Source organism: Glycine max, chromosome 13 (genome assembly GCF_000004515.6).
Source record: "Glycine max cultivar Williams 82 chromosome 13, Glycine_max_v4.0, whole genome shotgun sequence".
In the NCBI taxonomy this organism is placed as follows: Eukaryota; Viridiplantae; Streptophyta; class Magnoliopsida; order Fabales; family Fabaceae; genus Glycine; species Glycine max.
In genome coordinates, this window is record NC_038249.2 from 3863437 (window position 1) to 3875749 (window position 12313).

Below are 12313 nucleotides of genomic sequence, written 5' to 3' on the forward strand. Positions count from 1 at the left end.
TAGGTGTCATGAGGCATGAAAAACATGAAGGACATACACAAAGTGTGACTATATGATGTGGCAATGAGGTGTAGTAAGCAAATGCTCACCTCCCCCTCTAAAATTTAATTGGATTGGGCTTCTACCAATCCAATTAAATTTATTTCCAACCACACACATCAAATATCCACTTAGTGCATGTGAAATTACAAAACTACCCCTAATATAGAAACTAGTCTAGGTGCCCTAAAATACAAGGGCTGCAAAATCCTATATTTCTAGGGTACCCTACCTACATTATGGAGCCCTAAATACAAGGCCCAAAATTAATGAAACCTTAATCTGATATGTACCAAGATAAGTGGGCTCATACTTAGCCCATTGGCCCGAAATCTACCCTAAGGCTCATGAGAACCCTAGGGCCTTCTCTTGCATTTTTGGCTCAATCTTCTTGGAGTCTTCTATCCAATGCCCTTGGGGGGTAGGATTGCATCAATGTTTATGTTGCTTAAGGCTTGGCTAGTTACAATTTGTGTTTGCTTATGATCAATTGTCTTGAATAACACAATTCAAGAGAGCTTAAGACTTATTTTGATTAACAAATCCAGCCACAACTCAGCACCACAACTCAATTTCTTCATAGGCATCATATAGGAAACTTAGAAAACAAAAAAAAAAAGTTCAACAACAAAACTACTTCTAGGAATTGATATAGAACATGTTATGAAATAAATAACATGCATGAATTAGACTCAAAATTCAAATGATAGGCTAAGAATTGCAAGAATAAATGAAAAAATGTATCTAGAATTCAATCAACAAAATAAAAAATGAACACAAACTTAGAACATAATGTGACAATTATTATGACTAAACATGACTCTAAGACAACATGGATTAAGTGATTTACACTTAGATTTTTGTGTTTTCTTTTCTAATCAATATTTTGCAAGAAAATTGAAATTTAAAGGTTTAGTACAAGAAGATTATGACTGAAAAATTATAGAACCTAAAATAAACACAAAAACATGATTCAATAGTAGATTTATAAAATTTGAACCATAGAAATGCAAGAACAAGTGTAGATCTAAGATTTAATCGGTTTATTTTTTTGGATCCACTCTAAACAACACCAAACCATAAGAAAATGGAGGAGATACATGGAGAATAAGATGAAGAACAAGGAATGAAAGTGAATTTACTGAACAAAAGATAGAGGAAGCAAAAGAACATCACCTAGATGAAGCTGCTCTTGATACCACATGATATAGCTCCATGTGAAGCTTGTAGGCCTTGGATCTTCTTCATCAATGGAGTCCTTTGCTTCTTGAAGATCAATGACAGCGGAATGGAGAAGGAAGTAAGATGATTGGAGACGTCACTTCAAGGAGAAGATGAGTCAAGAACAAGCTCACCACCATAGGAAGCCATGGATAAGAGCTTGAAGGCATGAGAAGATGAGTGGAAGGAGAAGGAGAGAAAAGGCACAAACTTTTATGCCTCAAATGAGGTGTGAACTTTGAAGTGTAATTCTCAAATGATCAAAGTTGAAAAAATACACACACAAGGCCTCTATTTATAACCTAAGTGTCACACAAAATTGGAGGGAAATTTGAATTTCTATTCAAATTTCACTTGAATTTGAATTTGTGGAGCCAAATTTGGAGCCAAAATTTCACTAATTATGATTAGTGAATTTTAGCTATGGTTCAGCCCACTAATCCAAGATCAAGTCCAAGATTCTCCAGTAAATGTGCTTAGGTGTCATGAGGCATGTAAAGCATGAAGGACATACACAAAGTGTGACTATATGATGTGGCAATGGGGTGTAGCAAGCAAATGCTCACCTCCCCCTTAGGATGATCCGAAATTTAATTGGATTAGGCTTCTCCCAATTCAATTAAATTTTTCTCCCAACACACACACACATCAAATAGTGCACTTAGTGCATGTGAAATTACAAAACTACCCCTAATACAAAAACTAGTCTAGGTGCCCTAAAATACAAGGGATGAAAAATCCTACATTACTATGGTTCCCTCCTTATACTATGGAGCCCTAAATACAAGGACCAAAAATAATGAAACCCGAATCTAATATGTACCAAGATTAGTGGGCTCATACTTAGCCCATGGGCCCAAAATCTACCCTAAGGCTAATGAGAACCGTAGGGCCTTCTCTTGCATCTCTGGCCCAATCTTCTTGGAGTCTCCTAGCCATGGCTCTGGTGATGGGTCCCCTCCTTGGGAGGATTGCATGAACTCACCTCTGCCTTCACCCTCAAGGTCTACCTCATGGATGTCATGAGCGTCACCCTCGTCGTCTGCGTCGCCATAATACAAGTAATCGTATTTGGACTTCGAGGAAAACAAGGTTGTGTCAATGGTATTAGGTTGTTTTGTGAGAGCTTCGATTCTACCGATGGTGTGGAAGCTAGCATCACCACCACCAAAGTTGGAGGCGAAGAGGATGAGCTTCCCATCGGTTGTCGGCATTTAAGGGTTTTGGGAAGGTGCAGCTCACGATAATGACGATGTAGACATGGTCGAAGCCTTAGTCGGGGGGGGGGGGAGGATCTTGTAACAGACGGTGGAGGAAACTTTTTTGTTGTATCCGATGAGTGAGAACCATGTGCACTCATAGGTGGGTTTGGCGTAGACGTGAAGAGGTACTTGTGGAACGTGGCAACAATGCAGAGGAGGAGGTAGATCTCCCTTTCCATTTTAGTTCATGGTTAATCTTGTCGAATAATTTCCAATGCAATTTGGTAAAGTTTATCTCTTCAAATCAATTTTATCTGTGATAATTCTTGCTATGTGCTTGTTTGCATTCCATCATATCTTTTAATTCCATGTGATTCTTTTTATTTTCTTGGAACACGTAGGTAGTACAAAGGAATTTCATTATTCTCATACCATGTAGCATGAAAAATTAAATTTTGTGTTACTACTTTCTACTGTCTACACTTTGCACATGAATTGATTGATTTTAGCCTATATGATCCAATGTGTTTTAGTGGTTTAATATGTTGTAGTTATATACCTGTTCTCAATTATGTTATTTGAAAATACATTTTGTGATTAGCTTGTCATTGGGAACTAAAGGAGTTAATGTATCATTTTGTAGTTAATGTTTTTATTATGATAAATTCTTATAAGTATCAAGGATAGTTGACTGTTGAGTGCTCTTACTTAATCAATGCTTAACTTTCCTTTTTTCTTCTCTGTTCAGTTTTCATGTTAGCACCTTAGATCTGTTTACTTTGGCATAAATTGCAGCTTGGCTTAGCAGGGATGAACTTGGGAAAATTTCACATGAAACGGGTTGTAACACAGGTGAAAATAGAGATAATATAGTGAATCTCATTATGCATTGTTGTTTGTATTTTTTTAGTCCATTCTCCATTTTTTTCTTTAAACATATAAAGTATTTTGACATCATAAAAGATCACATTGAGTGAAGCATCTTCAGCTCAGACATTTTACAAATGAAAATTTCTAACCTTTTTTGAAGTTTTCAAATTGAACATTTTCTCAAGTTAATCTCTAATAAATAATAGTTAATATAAAAGTGTAAATAACATCTGTCCAACAATGACTTTCAATGTGTTTTTGCTTAGTGACCAAATGCATACATTCATTTTTACAGAAATTGGTTGAAGGGTATTTAGTTAGAGCTGCTCGAAGAAGTGACATATTTGTCCATATTCTTACCTAGGATTTGTAGGTATAACTTGTGATTGTTATTTTTTTACTTTTTTTTTATCTATTATTATTATTATTATTATTATTATTATTATTATTATTATTAGTGTGATAATGATTTTTGTTATTCTGTGTTCATTCTTTGAAATCCATAATTGATCTATACAAGAGGTATGCATAACTTCCAATTCAATTTTATTATAAATACATGAATTATATTATTAAATTCCTTTCTATAAATATGTTTGTCTAGACATATAATCGGGTATGATTTTGTTTGGGTCTGTTACACTGAAATTGCAGTTTTGGTTAGAGGAAAAGCAAAATAAATATTTAAAAAAAAAATTAAAAAAACATCGATTTTCATTGAAAATAATCTTAGAATGTCAAGATTTTAAGACAGTTTTCGTTGAAAATTGCCTTAGAACCCATCAAATCTAAGATGGTTGAGAAACCATAGTGAAAAGTGTTCACTTTCCACGATGGTGACTTCCACGATGATTCTGGAATTGTCACCGAATGTGTTTTGGAATTGACGTTGAAAGTCTTTATTCTAGTAGTGTTTAGTTGACAACAATCTAAATAATGAGAATTGTCTTAAAAGTAGAGTAGATTATTAAGAGACAATCATGACTATAATGTTAGACAAGTGGCCTCAGAATAATTAAGAAGGGGGGTTGAATTAATTATTAATGTGCCTTGACTAATTAAAAATTTATCCTTCTTAATGTTACTAGATTTAATTAGGATTTTACTACAAAGTTAAGAAAATAAAGAATAGAAAAAGAAACTTAACCAAAAGTAAAAGCGATAATTAAAGTGCACAGCGAGAATTAAAGAGTGTAGGGAAGAAGAAGACAAACACAAGAATTTTATACTGATTCGGCAACAACCCGTGCCTACATCCAGTCTCCAAGCGGCCTGCGATCCTTGAGATTTCTTTTCAACCTTGTAAAAGCCTTTACAAGCAAAGATCCATAAGGGATGTATCCTCCCTTGTTCTCTTTGAACAACCAAGTGGATGTACCCTCCACTTGAACTGATCCACAAGAGATGTACCCTCTCTTGTTCTTAGTTACAACAACCCAAGTAGATGTACCCTTTACTTGTACCACAAAGGATGTACCCTCCAATGTGTTAAGACAAAGTTCTCAGGCGGTTAGTCCTTTGAAACTTTGTGAAGGAGAAATAAAAGATATCTCAGGCGGTTAGTCCTTTGAAATCTTTTGTTTAAGGGAAAGGGAAGAATCAAAAGAATTCTCAGACTGTGTCGTTTTGAATTCTTTGAAAAGGGAGAAGGGAGACACAAAAGAATTTAGGCGGTTAGTCCTTTGTTCTTTTGGAAAAGGGAGAAGAGAGACACAAAAAGAATTCATGCGGTTAGTCCTTGTCGAATTCTTTTTGGCAAAGGGATAAGAGAATGAAAAAGATGAATAGCACTCTTTTGTTTTCTGTGAAAGAACAAGGTTTGGAAACCAGAAAACTTAGAAAGCTTTTGGCAAAGGAAGAAGAAGAAGAAGTTCAAGAAGATGTTCAAAAGCATATATGAAAAGTTATCTCAAGTGCAAGTCAAGGTCTTGCTTTTATAGACTCTTCATATCTGATCAAGAAAACCATTGGAAGAGTTATAACCTTGAGAAAAACCTGAAAACCATTGTAAGAGTTACATCTCTTGACTTTTTATTCAGAACTTGTTACTGGTAATCGATTACCATAACCATATAATCGATTACACAAAGCATTTTATGAAAAGATGTGACTCTTCATAATTGAATTTGAATTTCAGGGTTCATATACATTGGTAATCGATTATCAATATATTGTAATTGATTACACCATTTAAAAAACATTTGGAACGTTGCAAATTCAGTTAAAAGCTTTTGAAATCAAACTTTACCACTGGTAATCGATTATAGGAAACTGGTAATCAATTACCAGGGAGTAAAAACTCTGGTAACTTAGAAAATTTTGAGAAAAACTCTTTTGAAAAAGAAAACTGTGCTATGTTTGTTTTTTGAAAAATCTTTTCAATACTTTCCTTGTGAAGTCTTCTTGATTTCTTCTCTTGAATCTTGAATTCATCTTCTCTTGAATCTTTAAATCAAACTTCTCTTGATTCTTGAATCTTCTTGATTTCTTCTCATGAAACTTGAAATTAATGTTGATCTTGAACTTGTTGACTCAATCTTGAAATCATTCTTTGGGCTTTTTGTCATCATCTTTGTCATCATCAAAACTACTTGAATCAACTTGATTCATCATCATGAAGCTTGTTTCTACATATAATGCAGGATGAGCTGTTTCTCTCTTAGGCATTGTTGGATCAAGTGGCCTCGGAATAATTAAAAAGGGGGGGGGGGGTTGAATTAATTATTAATGTGTCTTGACTAATTAAAAATTATCCTTCTTAATATTACTAGATTCAATTAGGGTTTTACTACTAAGTTAAGAAAGTAAAGAACAAAAACAATAACTTAACCAAAAGTAAAAGCGGCAATTAAAAGTACACAACAGAAATTAAAAAGTGTAGGGAAGAAGAAGACAAACACAAGATTTATACTGGTTCGGCCACAACCCGTGCCTACATCCAGTCCCCAAGAAGCCAACGGTTCTTGAGATTTCTTTCAACCTTGTAAAATCCTTTACAAGCCAAAGATCCACAAGGGATGTACTCTCCCTTGTTCTCTTTGAACAATCAAGTGGATGTACCCTCCACTTGAACTGATCCACAAGAGATGTACCCTCTCTTGTTCTCAGTGTAACAACCCAAGTAGATGTACTCTCTACTTGTGCCACAAAGGATGTACCCTCCAATGTGTTAGGACAAAGAATTCTCAGGCGGTTAGTCCTTTGAATCTTTGTAAGGGGAAACAAAAGATATCTCAGGCGGTTAGTCCTTTGAAATCTTTTGTTTAAGGGGAAGGGAAGAATCAAAAAAATTTTCAGGCGGTTAGTCCTTTGAATTCTCTTGGAAGAGGGAGAAGGGAGACACAAAAGAACTCAGGCGGTTAGTCCTTCGATTCTTTTGGCAAGAGGGAGAAAGAATGAAGAAAAAGAATAGCACAAGTTCTTGGTCAATGAAATTTTCTTGAAAGAGAAAGTATTGAACAGAAACTTTTAGAAAGATGAAGAGAAATGAATCAGAAAGTTCTGTAAAAAAACGTTATTGAAATTCATGCCATGGTCACATATTTATAATCATTTGATGACTCAAGTTAATGTTTGTGACTCTTTGGCAATTTCTATAAAACTAGTCACCTTTTAAAAATTGTGACTCTTTTGAAAACTAGTCACTTAAAAAGTTGTGACTTTTGAAAAAATCTTCAGAAACAAGTCACTTTAAGAATTGTGACTTTTGGAAATTTATTTTTCGAAATCAGTCACTGGTAATCGATTACCATTATAGTGTAATCGATTACACATCAAAAGATGTGATTCTTCATGTTTAAATTTGAAAATCAAAATGTTTAGAAACACTGGTAATCGATTACACAAGTTTAAAATGATTTGAAAATGTTTTATCACTAGTTGTGACTCTTGAAATTTGAAATCTAACGTTTTAAAACATTAGTAATCGATTACCATAATCATGTAATTGATTACAACTTTGTAAATCAGTTTTGAAAACAATGCTGGCTACTGGTAATCGATTACTACCTTCTGGTAATCGATTACCAGAGAGTAAAACTCTTTGGTAAAATATTTTATGAAAAATTCTTGTGCTACTCAATGTTTTGAAAAACTTTTTTAGTACTTATCTTGATTGAGTCTTTTCTTGATTCTTGAATCTTGAGTCTTGAATCTTGATCTTGATTATTCTTGAATCTTGATTCTTGAAACTTGATTGTTCTTGAATCTTGATTCTTTGAAACTTGATTCTAGAAGCTTTTTGACTCCTGATTCTTTGGAACATGCTTAACTTTTGATTCTTTGACATCATCAAAATAATCTTGGAAGTCATTGCTTCCACAGACATGACTTTCGAAGTTCATGTTGTGAAAAAAATTGTTTCATCAGGAAAATTAGAAAAGATTGAACCTTAAGAAATATTAGATAGGATCTTTTGATACACAATTTTCAAGTCTTCAGCTTATACCTCAGATGACCTTTATTATTAGGTTTCATTACACACACTTTTTGGTAGGCAAGTATAGTTAAATCCAACTTTTAACCTTTCTCATATATTAACTACAATTAGTCATATAAATATTTTCTAAATGTATAATAATTTTTAATTTGTGGAGTAAATGCTGAAGCAAGTGTATTATTGGCATTAGGTAGCTATAAATATATACTTTAATATCATTAGTTGTACACCCGAGAGAAAAGAAAAGAATGAATATCAGACACAACAAGTACAAATTCATAATTTCTCATGAAAAACATTAATTTCTTTTACATAATGCATAGATATATAGTAGGACTTTCACCCTTAAATCATAATTACAATGTACATATACAAATAACAAGCAGAAAGTAAAATTGGCAGGTTGGATTTTAGAAGAAATTTCATGGGAAAGGATCTCAAACTCACGCTTGGCTACATATATTGGAATATGAGGCTGAACATTGTTTGTCCAATCTCTAAAATCATCAAGACCTGGTACAAGAAAGTAGAGCTAGTTTATATGACCAGTAAAATTTCTTATGATTTCATCCAAGCATTATTCATGCCATATTGATATTAATTATCCATAGAATATTAGAGGGTATTAATGTCAGACCTCCGATCAGAAATTAAAATACCATGAATTACTTACGGGGAACAATACGTAATAGTAATATCCAATTGTCAACATGTTGTTCCAGGAAACAAGGGACCCAATTACAAGAATGAAACAAAAATAAATGATATATTTCTGTCCGAAAAGGCCAAAACAATAGCTAATTAACTTCAAAAACAGTTTTCAAACAAGCCAATCACATGATGTATATATTCTTCGAGATAAATTGTTTTTAGAAGGATAATCATCAACACTCTATTCCTGATAACGATGAAGACTACCCGTGAAGTCTGTAAAGAGATCATCAAACTACAAAAAATGTACTTCACTATATCATACTTGAATTATCTACTCAAGCATGTTTAATTACTCCTTCTATAGTACCCTTACTAGCTAGATTTTGTGATATGAAACATTGCATCTATAACTATATGCTATGATAAAGAAGTAACACACTATAAATCTCATTTTAATCTTTGTTAAATTGAGTTAAGTACTTTTATTTCTTACCAATTTTGGTTTTAATCTTCATAATATTTTTATTTGTGTTTAGTCCTTTACAATTTAATCCACTAAAAGTGATATAATTTCAGTTTTTTCATTAAAAAATTAAAGCACACATTTTTGCATGTTAAAATATAAAAGTTAAAAATGAATGACTTTTTTTAAATAAAGTAAAATTAGTAATATTTAAGGATAAAATAATATTTAATTCAACCAAACTTTGTAGTAGTCATAGCTAAATTTTTCGGATTTGAAATTATCGGGGTTAAACCATAATAATTCTTTATCATTTAATTTACGTGCTTTGTGGTGTCATGTTGCCTTATTTGGGAAATAAAGAAGAACATGGAAGGAAAAAACTAATCAATATAAATTCCTCGTAATTAAAAATAAATTGAAGAAAAAATAGGATATATTTTATGACAGTATTTAAATGTGTTTAATTTTAATTTATCTATTTTCTATAGTAACTTTTGATCAAAATAATTGATAAATTATTTTGATCAAAATTGAAAAATTAATTAAAAGTTACAAAATTATTATTTTTTATGTTAACTGACTTATTAGATTAGAAATATTTAATTAGTAAATTAACTGTTAAGCTTACTAGTAAAGACATAATAATATGAAAGATATATTTATGACTTTTTATATAACTTCTTATTGACTTTGTGCCACAATGATGACAATGGCATGACCCTATCTCTAGAGAATGCATAAGCCATCCTGGCAAATTTTAATCATCACATTATATTCACAAGTAACTAGCTAGAGAAATTCAATCCCTCTCATATGGAAAATGCACTACGGGAAGGTAATATTATTATTATTACTAGTTGAAAAATAGACATTGTGTCTTAATTGTCTTTTTTTTTTTTAGTTAGATGTAGGTGTTATAATTATCCTGCTAAAAAGTTATTAAATAATAATTACTTGTAATTGGAAGTGTTTTTTTAAAGTAATAGAAGAATAAATTAAGACTAATAACAAATGTATATAGAAATAATTACCTTTGTTAATAATTATAAATTTACCTTGAATTGCTAGTGATCGAAGTCAAACCATAGAAACAACTACCAAGCAAATAATGCCCCCAATTCCATTGCGGTATCTTCTCTAGAAAGCCAGATAAAACATTTCACCAATGGCATACCTACCTGCATCATTACTTTCCCTCAAAAAGTAAGGGATGTTAGTAACGGCAAAGCTAATGCCTAGTATGTAACCCCATCCAACTATAATAAATATCCCAACTTCGCTGGCTATTCCTTTTGGTCTATTTCTATCAGCACCCTTTGTTTCCTCTGTCTGCAAATTAGTGTTCTTGGTCTAAATCATTTAATGACTTTTCCATCAATGGAAATGAATAGCATAAAATTAACAAAGTGGAAAGCATGAGCAAGGAAAATTTCTACAAGCTTTCTAAATTGTGGTAAGGAAGAAAAAGGTGTACCATATGAGCTGATGCATCATACCCAATTAAGGTATATTGACTCATTAGTAGTCCCAAGAGAAATATGTTGGGTTTGCTTTTGATTCCATCCTCATTTTTAGTATTGAAATGAGTGAAAGCAAACTTTAGACTAGCCCTTTTCGTTGCAACAGATGGAATGAGTATCATAAGAACAAAAACGCCTAAAAGTTTCCGCATTCAAATTAGATATTCAATAAGGTTTTCCTGAGAACAGAATTTGGAAAAAAGAAAATCAAATAGACAATTTTTTTCATACCTAAAACATTCCAGATTACACCCAACTGTCTTAAGAATGATATCACTGAGATAGGAACACTATTTATTCTACCGTGTAGGAACATTATTCCCCCATTAAAAGCAATAACTTCATATTTGGATGCTTCATATCCTCCACCATTTTTGCCACTAGTGCAAAGAAGAATGATAACCTGAATAAGCTGTGCAAGTGAAAAATTCACACTTGTCGCTGCCTACTGCAAATGAAAAATGAATTAAAAATTAGTGTTTCAAATGGATTATTAGAAATCTACATCATCTTACACAAGTATGAACACTTGGTGAAAAGTGGAGGATGTTAAAATTCTATAATATGTGATTAATTTCTCAAGAATATCTACATCATCTTCCAATGATATTGAAGCTGCAAGAGAAACCATGCAACACACGTTAGAGATAGTGTATTTTGTGATTAGACTTCCATTAATCAATATGAACTTAAGCTTCAAGCCAAATGCCACTAGGGAGAGCTACATAATTAGATATTTGTAACCATAACAAGTACATAAGAAATATTTCATTCTTGTCTAAGAGCATTTTCAATGACTAAAATAATATTTTTTGCATCAACGCAAGGTATTCGATGAATATCCAACAAATATTCTGTAATACAATCCATGACCATCCAAAAAACAACTTTGATCCAATCAATACAGTCCATTATTATTATGATAAAAGGTTGGATAATTATTTTGCCACTCATTCTCTACTCTAAATAAGCCTTGACTCTGCAGCTACCTTAGATTCCGAATCACAACCTGGCCATTCTCTCCAATCAATTGCCAGTTCATTTGAAAACCTTCCTAATTACTCCTTCTCTCCATGATATATTCCAGATTCCAATGTCAATAGCATTAATAAAAATCTAAAACCCCCTAACACTTAACAATTTAGGTTTTCCAAAGGAAAAAATTGACATGCTAATCAATCAAACACACAAGAAAAATCAGCATCCAAATTCAAAAGCAATAAGCATTGAAATGTCAATCGCGATGAAACCAGCATGCACGTCAATGCCAAAGACCGTTGTCACAGTGAAACATAGGATCATGCAGATCAAAACATGCATTGAGTAATTATCACAGATCGGAGTGCGAATAAAACCTTAACAGAGAGGGGGAGAGTACCTCGTTGAACTTGAGGATGTGTTGTTCGCCAACGAGTTGGAGGTTGCCGCTGACAAAGACAAGCATGCTGACGTTGATGCCGGAGGGCTGGCAGTTGATGGTGGAAATGGAGTGGTGGCACTGCTATAAAGGGAGGAAAGTGAGCTTAGTGACGATGCTGGAAACACCCTGGATCTTCTGCCCTTCGAAGGTCAACATGGAACCTTCTTGATGCAGATTCGCTAAACTGCTCTGGTTGGTGTCAAAGGTGCTGTAGTAGTGCTCCACAATTGCCTTTGCCAACATGTCTGGATCCATCTCAATTTTTTATTCTCTATTTCAATTTATGAAGGTGGTTTCATAAAACAGTCGTTATTAGCTTAAAATCAAAGATGATTTTTTCAAAAACCGTCATGGTAACTTGCAAATCAAAGACGATTTTATAGAAACCGTCATTAACACCTTCTATCAAAGACGATTTTTATAAAACCGTCTTAAAAAAGTTGAACTTAATTTCAAAAATGTCACTGCTTATTTTTTTACATC

General features: G+C 33.0%; 1 long non-coding RNA gene across 1 annotated transcript; it reads right to left on the reverse strand.

Moving 5' to 3' along the window:
• Positions 1 to 8068: 8068 nt before the first annotated feature.
• On the reverse strand, positions 8069 to 12097 carry LOC121173366 (uncharacterized). Its single transcript, XR_005888079.1, has 3 exons — positions 11789 to 12097; positions 9946 to 10858; positions 8069 to 8283 (listed from the first exon to the last, which is right to left on the reverse strand). It is a non-coding gene; the product is annotated as an uncharacterized lncRNA (long non-coding RNA).
• Between the last annotated feature and the right edge of the window lie 216 nt (positions 12098 to 12313).